Source organism: Triturus cristatus, chromosome 12, assembly GCF_964204655.1.
Source record: "Triturus cristatus chromosome 12, aTriCri1.1, whole genome shotgun sequence".
NCBI classification, from domain to species: domain Eukaryota; kingdom Metazoa; phylum Chordata; class Amphibia; order Caudata; family Salamandridae; genus Triturus; species Triturus cristatus.
In genome coordinates this window covers 590,473,242-590,489,602 of record NC_140595.1, presented here as the reverse complement: position 1 = coordinate 590,489,602, position 16,361 = coordinate 590,473,242, and positions in this window count along the sequence as shown.

Genomic DNA, 16,361 nt, shown 5'->3' with positions numbered 1-16,361 from the left:
AAAAGAGAGAAAACATACAAAACATTTACATCTGTCATTGATTTGAGATAGTTTGTAGGAATCAATAAAATAAATTATTTAAAAAAAACTCCTTTTCTAATGTGCTCATCTGTTCCACAAACGTAGCACAGTATGTGCGTCGACACGTTTTGGTGAATAATTCAATTTGTGACCCCCTTTTTGAGATAACAGGGATATTTCCCTCATAACAATGTCAATTATATAAAAATCCTCCCACTGAAGTGGAGTCCTTAGTTTGTATAGGTCGACATACAAAATGACGGTTCCCCGAATGGAAGGTAGAAAGGCTTTCAATGCCAGTTGGATCGCTCGGAGCTCCAACAGGTTGATGGGGTGGCTGGATTCCGTCGGAGGCCAGGTCCTCTGATCGCCACCTCTCCCAGATGGCTACCCCTTTCCAGGAGTTACACATCTGTCACTACTGTCAGATCTGGTTGGGGAAGGGCACGGGATGTGCCACTGACCAATACTCTTGCAAGCTGGAACCTCAATTCTTTCCTGACTGCGAAGCTGCTTTATTTAAACTTGCTATATCTCCTCGAATGACTTTATCCGGAATGCTCATTTACCGTCCCCCTGGCAATGCTAGGAAATGGTTATCCTCCTTTCCGGATCTAATTGCCCCTTTTATTTTACAAGCTGCCAACTTTACGATTCTGGGTGACCTAAATCTTCACCTAGAAGACCCCCTGAACTCCGAGAGTACTACTTTCTTAGCTGATCTTGAAGCTCTTGACTTGATACTCCGTAATAAGGGGCATCAGGCAGGGCATCTATTAGACCCTATTCTGTCTAACCTTCTCCTAGAATGTAGTTCTCCCGCCCTTCCCCTAGGTTGGTCAGACCATTTCGCCATTTATTTCCAACTCACTGTCCCAGAAGATACCACGCCTTTCCCTACACACAGTAGTGGGAATAGGAGACCATGGCATAAACTAAATTTAGACTTATTAAATAGCCTTCTAGCGGCTAATTCCCCAGATCTGAACCTCCCGCTTCGATCTTTTAATGTGGCGGTTTCCAATTGGCTATCTACATCCATTAATCTCTGTTTGCCTCCGACACCGAAAGCCAGTTTCTCCCATCGTTCCCCGGCCCCTTGGTTTAACTATGACCTGAAGATTCTGAAGTCCAAATGTAAGCTTTTGAAAAGAACATGGCGTAAATTATATTCTCCCAGCTGCAAAGCCGATTATAAGGCCGCCCTTCATATCTATCACTCTGCTTGTAAGGCTGCAAGGGTCACCTTTGTCTCCCAACACTATTAACAATGCATTGAACCGTCCCCAAGCCCTATTTGCAATGGTCAAAAAGCTGGCAGGTGCTAACACTCTTCCTTTACCCCCTGTCCTCGACACCATTAAATGTAATAATATTGCTAACTTCTTTTTTACCAAGGTGGAGACTATATACAGTAACTTAATTACTTCCGTTCCCGCGAACTCTGATAAACTTCGTTCAGACATTATCAGTATGAACCTACCCCCTGCTATTTCAAAAATTTCACATTGGCCCCTTCTTGACGATGGTCCCTTCCTTGATTGCTTAGCTAGGGTAGAATCAGACTCTCCTCTTGACCCTTTACCAGCTAATATTTTAAAACTGTTATCCCCAGTTGTCTTAGGAATCCTTAAGGCGCTCCTAAACTCTTCCTTACGGGAGTCCTTTGTACCTTTAGATTGGAAACATGCGATGGTGGTTCCCCTTCTAAAAAAGCCCAACGCCCATATATCCTATCTAATTACCGCCCAATCTCACTTTTACCCGTGTTCTCCAAAATTTTAGAAAAACATGTAAATTTTCAGCTTGCAACTCATATTGAAAACTCAAGTTTTTTACATCCAGGCAGTTAGCACCGCTGGCATTTGCTTCACTATACTCAGATGGCTACGGAAGATCATCTGGATGCTTCCTGCCTCCACTCAAAAAACTGTGGTCCAGGCTCTTGTTATCTCTCGCCTGGACTACGGCAATGTACTTTGGGAGGCAGTAAGGAACTTTTGAATAAGCTCCAGGTGGTTCAAAATTCTGCGGCGCGCCTTCTTTGCCACGTTCCTAGAAAAACCTCCATCTCTCCTTTCCTCCGTAATCTGCACTGGCTTCGCATCGAAAGCCGTATCAAATTTAAGACCTTATGTCACATTTTCAAAATCAAGCAAGGTTCATCTCCGGCATACTTGCAGGAACTTATTCGCCCTTATGCTCCTCCCCGAGCTTTACGTTCTTCCACTCTAGGTAACCTAGTACTTCCTAGATTCAAATTGACCAGAATGGGTGGGCGTTCCTTTGCGTGTCTTGGACCTAGACTTTGGAACTCCCTCCCTAACTTCATGAAACATGAATCTTCTTACCTCAAGTTTCGACGAGACCTTAAAACCTGGCTATTCACTCAGTAATCAGCCCAGTTACTTAGTCTACAGTTGTGGACACACTTGCGCCGGGAATCCCTGTCTAGGGTAGCTGTGCGCCATATAAATTTAATTAATAATATTAATAATATTTTGCTGGTCCCTCCGAAATCTGGACCATGTAGGAGAGGTTCCCCGAATGCTGTGCCCACTGGAGCTTCAGGTTCCACTACAGAGCCCGCATATGCCAACGGGCATATATCACAAGCAGGATGCAAGTAGCTATGAGGCCCAGCTGCCTGCAAAGTCCGTCTCACCAAAATCAAGTGAACTTTAAGTGCCCATTGCCAATTGTGAACCGCAGGTAACGCCTGGGGGCAGGCAGGACAGGAACGTGGAAATATACGTCCTGAAAGTCCAACGCTACCATCGAGTTTCCTGTATCCAGGGCCGACCGGACCTGAGCAAGAGTGAGCATCTTGAATTTCTCCTTCTTGAGAAAGAAATTGAGAAAACGCAGGTCGAGGATAGGACGAAGGCCTTTGTCCTTCTTGGTTACTAGAAAGTTGCAGTAATTGCAACCACAACCTACTTCTGGCATCAGCACTTTCTCAATGTATGGCTCCTTTGGCCAAAAGAACCGACGCTTCCTGGCGAAGGAGTGATATATGCTCTTCTGTCAGCCGGTCATAAGTAGGTGTCATGGAGGAAGGGGTAGTTTTGAAGGGGAGGAATGAGCCCCTTCGGACAATCTGCAAAACTCACCTTTTCGATGTTATGGACTGCCAGCGGGGCTGGTGATGGTGATTCCTGCTGCCTACTGGGATCCTATGATGGTAAATGGGCAGATTAGAAGGTCTGGAGACTGTGGCTGCTGGGGGTGGTGATTGACTGACCCAGCCAATGACCACCTGACCCACAGGGCCGATGGGTATAATGTGCACAGCCAACAGAAACTGGAAAGCTTGCATTCTGTGTTGGGTGGGCAGGTAAGGACCGGGCTGAGCACCCCTAACTTGGCCACGAAAGGAGTGAAAGGCGGATTGGGGGTGAATAGGAGCCATGGGGGAAAACACGGACCTAGCCAGTGCCCTGTTGTCCTTAAAGAGCTCCACACCAAATCCATCTTGTCTCCGAAGAGACAGTAGCCATCAAAGGGCATGTCCATGAGTGATGACTGGACATCCCCAGAAAAGCTAGTAGTCCTCAACCAGGCGTAGCCTCGCAGGGCCACCATCAACAAAACCGCTCTACCTAGTGAGTCGGTGGTGTCTAGTCCACAGCGAATGGTGCGCTTAGTTGCATCCTATCCATCAGCAACAGCCTGGGAGAGTATGCCCGGGCCTCCTCCGGGACCATTGACAGCACCTGCACAACCTTATCCTATAGGGCGTGGGAGTCGCTGCCCAAGAAGCATGTGGTGTTAAAGACTGCAATGCTAGGTTGGAGGAAGAAAACATTTTCATGCTAAAATTGTCCAGCCTCTTGGATTCCCAATACGGCTGGTTGGTTGGGAATCTGCCAGGATTTACATGAGAAGTGGAAGGCTTGGACAATCAAGCTCTCTGGGGTAGGGTGTTCCATGAGGAATTTGGGGTCCCCAGGAGCAGGACAATGGCGGCAGGCAATAGTGCTGTTCACAGGACCCCCTGTGCTGGGCTTGGACCAGGTCCCAAGCAGGACATCAGTAATTGCTTTATTAAATGGGAGAAGCGCTTCGGAAGGGGACACTCCCAGCTAAAGCACTTCCGTCAAGACACTGAGGGCAAGCTAAGGTCCAGAACCTCAGCCACCCTCCATACCACCATTGCAAATGATGCTTCCTCCTCCATAGCCACAGTAGGGGAGAAAGCATGCCACTGGAATCAAGCTATCCTGGCTGAAGACGGGTGAAACCACAACACCGGTCCTAGGATGCTTATTTCCAGTCCAGGGAGGACCTGGCTTGGCAGTTCGGGCTGGACTGTTCCCATGAGGCACAGAATCAAGACTGATTTGCATATGGCTGGGTTCAAACTGGAATGGTATGGTGAGCAAAAAACGATGGATTTAGGCCCAGATCTCTGTACTGGGCTGAATGTATGACATTGTTCTGCAATCTTTCCATCAACTGTTGTTTTTGCAAGTATCTATAGAAGTGGGCACTTCACTGGCTTCACCCAGAACCTCACACAAGGATTCATAAGGCTGGTATACCTCAGGGTCCCTTCACATTTCTTCTCCGAACACTAACCCATAGGAATAGGGTTCAGGCTCTGACCTGGAAGGCATTGCTCCAGTCGGTGGCAGCAGCGGATGACACCCCTTTGTCTCCATGTCGAAGCCTGGGATAAGAATGGGGATGGGGCAGCCAGTGCCAGAAGAGTTGGTCTCTGTACAGGTGCTGGGAAATGTTGACATGGCTCCATCTCTGGATCCTTGAGGCTTGACTGGCGCCAGAGCAGCCAGTGTGGATTTCGTAGGGGCCTCTCCCGAACGTGCGGTACCCAAAGGTGCTCAAATATGAGGTGCATGGCCTCGTTAAATTCCTGTATTCGAGCAGGGGTTGTTCTGGCTCCCTTAAGTGTGGGGAGGCGTAGTCAGCCCATGTGCTGGGTCAACCACAGAGCCTGGCCTTGTGGGATGCTCCCTTGTCTCATCGGCCGACAGATGAGGTCAACTCAAAGAGCGTTTCAACTTTGTTTTCTTCTTCTGGCTCTGAGAATTGTCCGAACGGCACAATGACTTGGAACAGGATGTTGACCTCGGACTCCGCAACCACTCCCCGGACCTTCCTCTTGACCTGGACCTCATGGGTCGAGCCACCAGGTGCTTGAGGGATCGCTCCCTCAAGGCCTTCAGAAGCATGGTGCTGCAGTCGGGGCAGGCCTTCGGGTTATGGTCCCGCTTGAGGCACCACAGACAAACACGAGGTAGGTCCATAACCGACGTGTTGGTGACGGGCGCAGCAGTTCTTGAAGCTGGACTTCTTGGAGCACATCACTGCCACACCAGGAGGTAAGACTTAAAAAAGGACTTCAATAAAAAGTTGAAAAAGCGTAGTCAAAAAGAGAGTATGTGGTAGCTCTTCCCCTATCTGGTCTGGCTGGCACAGAAAGAAAAGAACTGACATCAGCGCGCCTGGGTGGTGCCTATATAGGCACTGTGAATGTCACTTCTGGCATGTATAACACCATGCGGCTCTGAACAACGTCACCTACCGACGCGCGGGGTGCTGCTCACGAAAAACTTCCAGATCCACTCTGACACCTGGGGATAATTCTAAGGTAAGGAATCTACGGTTAGAAGTTTCTATCAGATAATAGTGCTTCTCCATACGGTCCCTGGACTAAACCTTTCACAAACCCATTCTTAAATTCATCCTCTTTCAAGCTGCCTTCAAAAGAAATTCAGCATTCCATGTCGAAATCTGCTGGTCCTGTACACCGTTCCTTAACCCGTTTTATACTCTTCTTAGCAATTATTACAAGGCATTCATTGGTTCAACTTTCTCCGCGCCACCAGATAAGGAGTCAGACATCTGTATTCAGTAGTTTGCAAAGTCTGCGATCTCCATGAAGGTGGTCAGTGCTTAAGCTTTCTCCAGGCAATATAAAAGGAGGGCGCTCTGGGAAGCTATGCAAAGATCAGCAGGAGACTTGCCATGGAACAAATGTACTTACAAAAGATTCTCGTGAAGGACTTAAGGTTTCATAAGTTATCAGCACCACCATAGAGCTCTCTAAGATTTAGAATCTCTGGGTAAAAGCATGTAGTTTCTTGAAGAAGATCTACACTGCTAAGGCTACCAGGCCAAAAACTGAAAGCATAGAATAAGGTGCGGAGCCTCTGCATCTCCAGTACTGTAGATTTTATGTAGTTGATGAGCTGCGGAGAAAGAAGGCACAGATGCATACAGATGGTGGACTAAAAAAACAGAATTCCACAATTAACACTACAGACCGCATAAAAAGAATGCCACCAGCAAAGGTGTCCCGCCACTTACTGGCAACAGCAGCAACATCAGCTACAGCAACAAAAGCAGCCGTACCACCACAGTAGGCATTCAAAGTGTTGAAAGATCAGCAGCCTTCTGCCGTTGCAGGATGATTCCTGCCAACATCAAAGTGCGGATCACTCATTGCCTGTCTTCTGTCCTCCAGTCTAGTGGGGGAATTCTCACTTATCTTCTGACAGAGTGGCACAAAATCAGCAAAGACGGATGGATGAGGAATATTGTGCAAACCCCCTTGAAGTTTAAGACTACTGCTCCTGACAGTCAGCTGTAAAAATAAAACTGCTATTATCTGCTGCAGCTAGAAGTCCTCTAATTGTTGCAAAAACAGCAATTTAGTCTCATTACTTTCTTAAGGATAGGACAGGATGAAGGTGGGGGGGTTCAGACCTACCCATGATTTACACACATCACACAAATGGATTAGAAAAGAAAATTGTAGATGTTAGCGCAGTACAGCACCTTCTGGCAACTTCAAAGGTGGGCTACTTGAGTGTTTTTGATCTCTGGAGTCAATAGTTTTTTAGCCCCAATTTACTCTGGAGAATGCCCATTACCAATAGAAAGTTTGTGATTAGAAAATACAGTAGAACACAATGAGTGATGCTTTACTATGTCTCTTGGTGAGTCAAAAGGGTACCCTTTGGACCAAATAATAGAATATCAAAAAGATAATAATCACATACGTATCCTGATTCAAACCCAGTAATATCATTCATTCATCCAAATCTAAGGAGGATTGTATTGCGTGCCAACAAGAATACATAAAACACAGTTATAAACTGATATAGATCTGATTTCATAAGTACATTTATTAATTGTTCAAAATATATTAAAAGCAAAAAGTTTGTTATGTACAGACCATAATTAAACATAAATCAATAATGAATCACAATAAAAATGAGCGACTTAAGTTCATCACAGTAGTTTAAAAAACATAAAAAAGGGAGAGTCACTAGTAAAGACAAAAACAATATGTCATCAGAAATATTACACATCTGTCATAACCCTATATGGGGCGTAGAACCTGGTACTTTTGTGCTTAGTACTCGTTGACTGTCGCCCCAGTAAACAGATTAGTGTAGAAAAATAGGCGTCGACGCGTTTCGATGGCTTGATTATATTTCCATCTTTATCAAGACCAAGTTCATGACTCTCGTTTCTTAATGTTAAAAGCACCAAGGATTGGCACAGTAATGTTAGGGGGAGGGGAGATAGCTCCTCTACGGGGGAGGTTTAACCTATATGTCACTTAGTTTTGAGTCATATCTTAGTAACTGCAGGATAGTAGCGTTACTAGCTCTTATTACATGGATTACGTGCAAAGTCCTGACTTACCCTATATGTCACTTAATTCCGAGTCATATCTTGGTGACTATAGGATTGTGGCATTGCTATCTATAATCACAAAAATTACATGCAAAGTCCTGACTCCGGTATACTGTAAAGGAAACCTTGTTCAATCCCTACTTCTCTTGGACCTTTCAACCTCCTCGGACACAGTTGATCATGACACTCCAATCCAGAGTCTCCACAAAGCCAGCATAGAGGTTACCATTCTCAATTGGATTACACCCTACCTACAGAATGGAACAAATGTTATCCCTACTCCTCCTTTCTCATCCAATTCCTACACTATAAAAGCAGGAGTTCCTCAAGGCTCTATTGTCTCACCCATGCTTTACAACATCTACATGAAGTAATTACCAGCAGTGATCAGTAATTATCAGTTCACCTGCTATAACTACGCAGATGACACACAAATACGTCCTAAACTGGAAAGAAACAAAGACATTGGAAACTCAAAAATCTTCAGTTGCCTCCGGGCTGTTGAGCAGGAGTCAACTCAAATTGAATGCATCCAAAACTGAATGACTCACCTGTGGGGGCTGGAAAAATTATGACCCACTCTTCACCGGACCTGATGATCTTGCATCACTTCCTGCATTATCAAAGGAGGTAAGTAATCTCACAAATTACCATGGACTCCAATGTATCAATGAATGCCCAAGTGGATAAGATATTAAGCTCAAGCATTATAACTATGAAAACTCTGCAACACACCTCCCCCCGTAATTTACACACAAGGTCGAAGCCATTGTCTCTCTTGTACTGTCTAAACTTGATTATGGCATTTACCATGGATCATCTCTATCAACTATGAAAAGTATACAACAAATTCAGAACTCTGCTGCCAGTCTACTCCTACAGGTAAAGCCACAAGCCCACATCCCCCCTTCCTTGAGTCCTTACATTAATAAACAGTTGCCACTTTAAAGCTATTTGTATCACCCACAAAAAAACAATTGGAAAAGGACCACTTTTTATCAGAAAGAAATTCACCAAATGCATACAACAAGGAAACCTCCACTTCAGACTGGTGCCCTGCCTCAAAATCCTAGCATACAAAAAAATAACATGGGTGGAGCATCTTTCTCTCTTCAAGCAGCCAAACTATGAAATTCATTCGCCACAAACAGATCCACAGACAGCCATCTTACCTTCAGAAGATTACATGAGAGTTGGCTCTTTCCTACATGACCGCCATACTCAAAACGCAAATGTACAACAATAGTATTCACAATACACCAGTAGTGCAAATATGTGTGTAAATAAACATGTATATGTATATATTTAGATATGTGCATTTCTTTGTATAAATGTATATATAACTTATTTTAAACATATATTTTTACTTTTATATTCAATATGTATATAGGTAATTGCATAGCTTACATATAAGTATTTGACTATATGCTTATGGGTTTCTTTTACTACGATAACACATGACAGCATCTAAAATATGATTATACAGTAAGTATGTGTAAATGTTAAGCAACTAAACTTATTACTTAAACGTAAATTATCCTAAATAAATAAATCATAAATATAAAAACAAATAATACTGATAAATAAAAAATTATTATTGTGCGTATATGTGTGTATTTATGTGAATGTATAAGTCTGTATGTATTTATATGTATCCCTGTAATCATATCTTATCCTTATTATATATGTGCAAGACTATATATATGTAACATATAAGCAGAGAAGCTTATGCTTGTAGAAATATTTCTTAAAAATGACAATACATTCTATAGGGTACATATGTAAGTACTTAACAATTTATGGACATATATAATAACAAATAATTAAAACAAATATATTCATCTAAAATGTGAATGCCTCAGCTTGTAAATACCAGTACAGGCATGTACATATGAGTATTTATAATGTACACCTATCTTTAAGAGTACATAAAATTGCATAAGTATATTTGTGTAAATCTGTTTATGTATACATTTTGCCTATATATTATAACGGGGGTATGTATATATATATATATATATTATACTTATTGGAGGAACATAAATAAAATATATACTATTATATACATATATATATATAAAACCTTTATCCTAATATCCAAATACAAGTAGCTCAATATATCAATATCATATAGGTGGATGAGTGCATGCTTATTGGTTTATTTTTCTATAATAACACGTGTCACAATGTGTAAATATGATTCTAGGAATTGTTTCTATAAGTGCTTCTTTATTGAAATATTGGGGGAATATTGTAAACTTTATCAACAGCAAAAAATGTAATGCATGAGTTTGTAAATATTATTCCATGTATGTAAATATGGGTCTTTATATAGTACAATGTTATACTTCTAATTTATTTTGCATATGTGTAATATGTTACCATCTCTAAGTATGTATACCTTTTGTGTCTGGGTATGTATCTATATATTTATATATTTTCCACCTACAGGAAAAAAATCTAAAACTTTACAGCTCTCTCCAAACCACTACTCTACGGCTCATCCTAAACCTCTTACAAACTATACCCCTACCTTCACTCTGACTCATCCCAAACCTCTCTTACTACTATAGACTCCCCAAAAACCCTTTTCAAACTCTTTCCTCCTTTAGCCCTCCTTTATCTTACCCATCCACCTAGCAGGTGCACATGTCCACTACTCCCAATAACAATTTATTCTTTCCCTCTACTAATCCACCACTAATCTACTTTGGTTCGAGAGTAGCAAGCTAGTTGCCGAAAAGAGCTTCAACGCCTAGTCAGTGGTTGCAAGTGCTATATACATACAATTTATGATTACAATTTGTGTGTGTGTGTGTATATATATATGGTAATCCAGAACAATGTTTTGAGTAAACGAAAAAGTGCATAATATTTAGAAAAAATGTCACGAGCACAACATGGTGACAAAACATCTATGAAACAATTTCAAAAACAAGAGAAACATAAAGAAAATGTCTGCTGTTGTACAATAGATCTAGGCAACAGACTATAAATATCACAGTTCTCTTGTGCTTTTATCACATACAGATTCTTAAATGGATTAGACAACACCCCAGACGCCATAATTCCAATACCAATAAATGGCTTTCAGGGAAAAGCGTACATGAGCTCGAGTGCGGTTCGTTTGTTGGACACTCCCCACTGAGCTTACATGTTTAACGGCCGTCCTGCCGCGGAGCCAGCACCACCCGAGAGCAACGGAGCCACAGAGCTCGGAGGAATTTGGGCTCGCTATGTGGGGCTCAGGTAATGGATTGAGGACAGTTACGCTCGTCAGGGCTCATGCTAGAGCTTTTAATTTGCATGAATTATGAGAGCATCCATCTGTGGGAACATTTTAGACTGCAACAACCATAATGCAACGCATAGTCTCATTCAGAGCAACCAATCATGGTGTGCGATAGCGCTTTAAAGGAAGTTGGAGCGTGTTATGCCCTCTTTGACTTATGCCCCTGAAGAAGAGAAACGTCTCGAAACGCATTGGGCCACTGTCAACTGCTTGAATCACTGTGAGCCTTGCTGTCCATACCAATAAATGGCTTTCGGGGAAAAGCGTACCTGAGCTCGAGTGCGGTTCGTTTATTGGACACTCCCCACTGAGCTTACATGTTTAGCGGCCGTCCTGCCGCGGAGCCAGCACCACCCGAGAGCAATGGGGCCACAGAGCTCAGAGGAATTTGGGCTCGCTATGTGGGGCTCAGGTAATGGATTGAGGACAGTTACGCTCGTCAGGGCTCATGCTAGAGCTTTTAATTTGCATGAATTATGAGAGCATCCATCTGTGGGAACATTTTAGACTGCAACAGCCATAATGCAACGCATAGTCTCATTCAGAGCAACCAACCATGGTGTGCGATAGCGCTTTAAAGGAAGTTGGAGCCGGTTATGCCCTCTTTGACTGTTATGCCCCTGAAGAAGAGAAACGTCTCGAAACGCGTTGGGCCACTGTCAACTGCTTGAATCACTGTGAGCCTTGCTGTCCATACCAATAAATGGCTTTCGGGGAAAAGCGTACCTGAGCTCGAGTGCGGTTCGTTTATTGGACACTCCCCACTGAGCTTACATGTTTAGCGGCCGTCCTGCCGCGGAGCCAGCACCACCCGAGAGCAATGGGGCCACAGAGCTCAGAGGAATTTGGGCTCGCTATGTGGGGCTCAGGTAATGGATTGAGGACAGTTACGCTCGTCAGGGCTCATGCTAGAGCTTTTAATTTGCATGAATTATGAGAGCATCCATCTGTGGGAACATTTTAGACTGCAACAGCCATAATGCAACGCATAGTCTCATTCAGAGCAACCAACCATGGTGTGCGATAGCGCTTTAAAGAAAGTTGGAGCCTGTTATGCCCTCTTTGACTGTTATGCCCCTGAAGAAGAGAAACGTCTCGAAACGCGTTGGGCCACTGTCAACTGCTTGAATCACTGTGAGCCTTGCTGTCCATACCAATAAATGGCTTTCGGGGAAAGCGTACCTGAGCTCGAGTGTGGTTTGTTTGTTGGACACTCCCCACTGAGCTTTTATATATATATATATATATATATATATATATATATATTGCATCCAATTCGGTTCCTGAAAGCCGGTTTCGCAGCGATCCATATGGGTGCGATCTCCTGCGGCCGAACCTCGCCGCTACTTATTTAAACTCAAATCCTCCTGGCAGGAAGAAATAACGGGCCGCACTCCCAAAGTACTTTTAACACTTTTTAATATTTCTTTTTCTCCTTCATTAGTTAGGGCGTTACAAGCAGGATAGATCAACGCGTTTCGATGTCTCCTAACACCTTGTTCACGATCAACTGGCCCCTGTACGAGTCTCTCTAAAAAAGCATTCAAACTGCTCTGATGTCACTTCCTGTTCTCCTTGGCCCTTTGCATTCTGGACATTGTAGTATCCAGCGACTTTTCATTGAAGGGAATGTTTTTTTGGTTGATTTTTTTGGTTGATTTTTTCAGGAGCGGATAATTTCCGTGGATTCTTTCCTTTTTACTTTCATTTAGGAAACACCAGTGATATGTGCAATATAAGGGTGTATGAAGGGTCATGATGCAAAAATTGGCCTAAATGTGTTTTTTCCCTCTTGTGTGTTAATTTGCAGAACCACCATGACGCTCAATGTGGCTCCCTGTATAAAATTGCAGTGGATTCATTAATTCAGCCATAAATGTAAATAAATAAAATAAAAAAACACTCACTGAGCCACTGTGATACTCATACACCCACACACAGACACCCATTCAGACACTTGCATCTGCTCACCCCCATTCAGACATGCACTGACCCACTCAGACACTCATGCACCCACTCACAAACCCACTCACATTGACACACCGAGACAGGGAGCCACTCTGACACACCCACTCACAGACCCACTCAGACCCTTACATACCGACTCACAGACCTATTCACATACACACCCACTCAGACGCTCACACACAGCCATTCACAGACCCAGTGAGACACTTGCACACCCACTCAGAGACTCACTCACTTACACACCCACTCACACTGACACTCACACACAGACACTCGCAAACCCAGTCACAGACCCGTGTGCATCTGCAAATTTACAGCAAAGTTACACGGGCCGCACTGAGCACCGCAGTGGGATTGTGGGGGGAAAAAAACAAATTGGGCTTCTTCAATGAAAACATTGAAAGGGTAAAATAAATATTGACCATTTAGAAGTGCTATAACAAAAATAAAAGATGTAAGTAAGCCAGTGATTAGTTAATTAGAGCAGCGTAAGTAAAAGCACATGGTGAAGGGTAGCTATTTTAGCTGCTTTTCTACTGAGAGTGGAGGTGCATTGCTGGAGTTTTCACTGGAGATATTGAATGAAAACGGATGTTAACAGACATTGAAATAAAACTAGGAGAACAGCACAGAGCTTTTACAGGCATGTTAATTAGATTGTAGTATATAAAAGTATAATTAGATTGTGAGTGTATATAAGCTGAACGAAAATGTGTAGCTTCAAGACACTATGCTATAAGGGAAAAATGGAAGGGATCTTAATAAAAACTTTTTTTTAAATAGAGTAAGCAGGAAATGAGAAAGAGAAATTGGTGTACTGAAAGTATAGTCATTTTATTAAGCCAGTATGAATTAATGTGTTTGAAATTCGATATTGGTGTTTGCTTATAGTATGTAATTTAATAGTATGTAATTTGCACACAGTCCGGCAGGCACTTACACACCCAGTTACACTCCCACAAAAGCACTTATGCACCCTCCACTCATATAGCCAGTGTCTGCAACACTCAGTCACACACCCATAAAACCATTCACACACCTATACCTTCAGGTTTGAATACTAGGTCTCCCTTAGAGCATGGGAGGACATCGGCAGAATTCAATCTGCACCATAGGAAGCTTTTTAAAGAGGACTACTTCAGCACTCTTGAAAAGGGAGAACGCTGCTTTTAGTTGACCTCAGAATAAGGGGCTCAAAGGGTAGTGGCTCTGAGAATGAGGCAGAGGAGCAGAGAAATGTCTGGGTATAAGCTCCAGAGGAGACGACAGGGGAGCCCCCAAAGATAGAGATTCCTATTGGATTTGATGCAGGAAATACTGTCTCCCCCTCAAACTCAGTCCCCTGAGGACCCCAAGGACAGAGAGGCTGAGTGGTACCTGAGTCTGCAGCTGGCTGCAGAGGAGAGATAAGCTAAGGCTAAGAGAGCCTTGGGGGAGAAAAGGGTCTTGTTGGCTCATGAATGGAGTGTCAAGGAGCTGGAATAGAAGGAAAACTAACAGTTAGTGTGTAGAAAAATGGTGGGAGCACCACTACTGTGTCCAGTGCTTAAGAAAGATTCCATATACCCAGAGACTTGGTGCCTGACGTAACAGAGGATCTCTGAGGAGGATTGGAGATCTGGCCATTGGAGTCATATTCCTGGTGATGGGAGGTACTACCTACTGGCCCTAGAGGAGGGAAAGAGGTTGAGGTATCCCACCATAACGGGGCTCTTGTTAGTAAGTATGAATTCACTGCAGAGAAGTACAGGTTGAGCTTCAGAGGTAGTCTGAAGCTGTGTCACCAGTCCTGGGAAGATTTTGTGTGGTATGTTTGAAATGTTTGTGAAAAGTACTGTTGTTTTTTTAAGAAGGTTTTTCAAACGGTTTCATACTTTTTTCTTCTCAAAGAACTGGGAAGAAGCAACTGGCTCCAGATTGTGAAAACATGAAGGTTCAATGGGGAGCTAAGAAAATAATTAAATATTTCTGCTAACAGTACTTTCTTCTTGAAATGCTACATGTAATATACAGTTCTATACGAGACTCATCTGTGTCTGTTCCAAATTTAGGTGCATCTTTTACCCAGAACTGTATATGAATATGAAGACTGCCTCTTGCTTGGTACTCTTTTTTTGCAAAAAGAAATCCATAATTTCTCCAAGAGGTGGATTTCTTTTTGTTGAAGATGAAGGACAGCACTATTTGAAATCTCTGCTTAAAGTACCTACAAACATTTGCCAGATCCAAACAGCAAAGCTCTCCTGGTATCTTGAATTTGATGCTTAGAATGATAGTTTGTCTCAAAAATGTATGTACGTCATCCCATGGATATTCTGCAGAGCTCAGAGTTAGAAACCAAGTTGATGTTCTTAAATGTCTCCATACTGTAATTACTTACATACACTTGGGTGCCAATTACGATCCGGTAGAGAAAATTACCGTACGACTCGTATCCGGTCTTTTTACCGTACGAATCGTACAAGTGCCTTACGAACTGGCAATCACGATTCGCATGGTAAAAAGTCCATACGAACCGCATCGGGAATGATTTCCCACACGTCCTCGGGTCGGAAAATGTGTCCGACACGTCCTCGGACGATTTACCGTACAAATGTGAAAGGTGAAGTCCGACCGAGGAATCACGATCCATCCCGTGCGTCCGATGTGACAACCGTATGGAAAAAACACCGTCCGCACCGAACTCCCATAACAACCATGGAGATATGTGCCCGCATACGCGCCCAACACTCCCCCCCCCGCCCCCGTACGTCCTAGACGTACCCCCCGTGTATGTACACCCCCACCCGTGTATGTACACCCCAGTACGTTCGAGTCGAACCCCCACCCCTGTACGTGTCCGACCCCCATGTATGTACACCCCAGTACGTTCGAGTCGAACCCCCACCCCAGTACGTGTCGTATCAACGTCCATGTACACGCCAGTACGTTCGAGTCGAACCCCCACCCCAGTACGTGTCGTACCAACATCCATGTACACCCCAGTACGTTCGAGTCGTACCCCCACCCCTGTACGTGTCGTACCACCGTCTATGTACACCCCAGTACGTTCGAGTCGAACCCCCACCCTAGTACGTGTCGTACCAACGTCCATGTCCACCCCAGTACGTTCGAGTCGTACCCCCACCCCTGTACGTGTCGTACCACCGTCTATGTACACCCCAGTACGTTCGAGTTGAACCCCCACCCCAGTACGTGTCGTACCAATGTCCATGTACACCCCAGTACGTTCGAGTCGAACCCCCACCCCAGTACGTGTCGTACCAACGTCCATGTCCACCCCAGTACGTTCGAGTCGTACCCCCACCCCTGTACGTGTCGTACCACCGTCTATGTACACCCCAGTACGTTCCAGTCGAACCCCCACCCCTGTACGTGTCGTACCACCGTCTATGTACACCCCAGTACG